The sequence below is a fragment of the Dioscorea cayenensis genome, chromosome 2 (genome assembly GCF_009730915.1).
Source record: "Dioscorea cayenensis subsp. rotundata cultivar TDr96_F1 chromosome 2, TDr96_F1_v2_PseudoChromosome.rev07_lg8_w22 25.fasta, whole genome shotgun sequence".
Taxonomy (NCBI): domain Eukaryota; kingdom Viridiplantae; phylum Streptophyta; class Magnoliopsida; order Dioscoreales; family Dioscoreaceae; genus Dioscorea; species Dioscorea cayenensis.
The window spans coordinates 20,328,766-20,331,641 of record NC_052472.1 but is presented as its reverse complement, the minus strand read 5'-3'; positions in this window follow the sequence as shown (position 1 = coordinate 20,331,641).

Below are 2,876 nucleotides of genomic sequence, written 5' to 3'. Positions count from 1 at the left end.
GACCCTCCTCAGGCTTACAAAGCATAGTAATTGTCCAACCGATTGAGTGGAAACCCGATTATTGCCGTCTCCTACGGAGGAATTTTTCGAGCATACTTGGAAATATTGTCCAATCTGAGAAACAGGTAGATTCATGACAAAAAGGATGTAGTTTGGAATAGCAAAGGCGATTACTATTAAGGAGGGTTGATTACATCGAAGAGAAAGAGAAGAATGGTTCGAGGAATGAATAATTTTTGGACTCTATTAGGGATGAATTGGAGTTGATTAATCGTGGGTCTTTTTAGGAGAGTTGGGGATCCCAAGATAGGTAAAGGAAAGTTTCCCAATTTGATGCCAAGGATTTTAGAGATAGCATTGGCTACCTTTCGATTACACCAAGAAGGGATAGACAAAGCTGATTTCAACATATTAGGTTTTTGGCCAGTAAGAGATTGGTAGACATTGAGACACAAGAGACAGTTCCTGGCATTTCTCCTAGTAGCCTTGGTAACAAGAATTAGGTCATCCGCAAACATTAGATGATTGAAGTTATTGGTAAGATTTTGGTTGAAGCCATAAATCATGTCAAGCTGAAGTGCTTTGTTAAGAATGACAGTAAGGTTCTAAGAAACAAGGATAAAGAGGAGGGGGAGATGAGGTCGGCTTGATGGACTCCTCTACTGCTCTTAATCTAGGAGGTATGATGACCATTTACAATAAAGGAGAAAGAATCTGAATTACGACAAGAATTGATCCAAGTAATCCAATTTTCAGGGAAAAGCATTCTCCGGAGGGTAGCAATAATGGCGGGCCACTCAATTGTATCAAAAGCCTTTTCAATGTCTATTTTGCAAATCATCCTAAGGGGGATACCATTCTCATTTCTATGCTATGGGCAATCTCCTGGGCTGTGATAATATTATCAAAAGCCCCCGCCCAGGGATAAACCCAGATTGCTCGGGACCTATAAGCTTATGAATCACTATCTTAAGGCGATTAGCAAGCATTTTAGTGATAATTTTATAGAAAACATTGCAGAGGGAAATAGATCTAAAATCAATGATAGAGGTGGGATTGGATTTTTGGAATCGAGCAACATAAGTTTTTACACCAAGAGTGAGGAGGCGGCCCGTGGTTGCAGGAGAGAGATTGCTTTGAAAAGGTGCTCTCCAACAATATTCTAGTAAAACAAGTATAATTCAGAATTCAGACCGTTCGGCCTAGGGCTCTTACCAGGGGGCATGGATTTGAGGGTTTTGTAAACCTCTTCCACATAGAAGGGTTTAGACAAAAAATCTCTATCCATGTCAGTAAGAGTGGGCAAGTCAACTGATAAAGCATTAAAGAAAAAATAAGAATTATGAGTAGTAAACGACGACAAAAGATTTTTATAGAAATGAATAAAACAGTTTTCAATATCAACTTGATTTGAAAAGATATTACCTGAGATGTCCCTGAGCTCTCTCACTTTGTTCAAGTGTTGTTTGATTTTGATAGTGTTATGAAAATAGTGTGTATTGTTGTCCCCTTGGGTGATCCATATTGCACTTTTTGATCGTTGCCCCAAAAATGTTCTGTTGTCGCAGAGAGCATTAGTACAAATGTGTAATAAAGAATTAGAATAAAATTATTTAACTAGCTTTTACAATTGTACATAGTGTAATTCGATGAGCCAAAATTGCAGCAAAATCATCAACAGTAAAACCAACCTTATCAAACCTCCTGAACACTACTCTGCCTAAACTCAACATACTCCTTGCAAACAAATGGCCTGTAAATCCATTCCTTCCCTTCTCCCACAACATCACTTGGAGCCATTATCACCTTCTCATCCTCAAAACACCAAAAGAATGCCAATGTCATCCTTCTAACCTTCTTCTTCTTCATCTTCAACAACACCCTGTGTGCTGATGATTTCATTCTGCCATTTCTCCATGCCTGCAAAAGGGTCCCCAGTATCATTACCAATGTCCCTTCTCCAGTCTCATGTCCGCCCATCCTTCTTTTGAGTCTCACTTGAGAGTCCTCCACTTTCATCTTGGTACAAAACTGTTATGCAACTCATGTCTGTGTGCATTTCAGTCCTTCAATCTCTCCCCAAACCATTACCTTCTTCTTCTTCTTCTTCTTCTTCTCTTGTACTACTTCTGGTTAGCAATGTAGTTATTAATCCTTAAATATCCATGACATTGACTAAACTCGGACTCACAATACTTCATCTCAAATCCATCACCCGACACTCTAACACAACTGCTATGATTCTCTTTGATAGCTCCACCATCTTGTTCCCATACTCCTCCATCACACTGCTGCATATTAAAACTACAACATGTTGTCATGAAAATAAAAACAAGGATTTTTAGTATATATTATTTATTTTATTTACCAGAACTGAGAAATATAATCAGTAGTAGTATTATTGGTGAAAAGAAATCAGCAAGGCAATGAGGGCAGACTTTGAGACTTTCGAAATTGATGGAGAAGGGCTAACAAGTTGATAAAAGTTGAAGAGATGGTTGAGGTTGGAAGAAAATTTGGACATTGTTTGATGTAGGACATCTTCTTCACTAACTGATAAAGTTGATCAGTTGGTTTGCTTCTTTAATAATGCCAAGCATAATAATAAACCTCCTCAGGACTAAGGATGAAGCATGTGTAGGTTCGATATATATATATATATATATATATGTTGAGTTAATGATATTATGGTTGGCCATCTCAACGTTTTATCTTAATACATTTAATTTTAATCTGAAATTTAATTTATTGGTTTATTTTGTTTTTGTTGGTCAATAATATAGTCTATGATATCCAAAACAGGTTATTGAGATATGATCAAATATTTAAAGATTATTATAAATAAATCACATCAGAGTTAAGTTTATAATAAACCT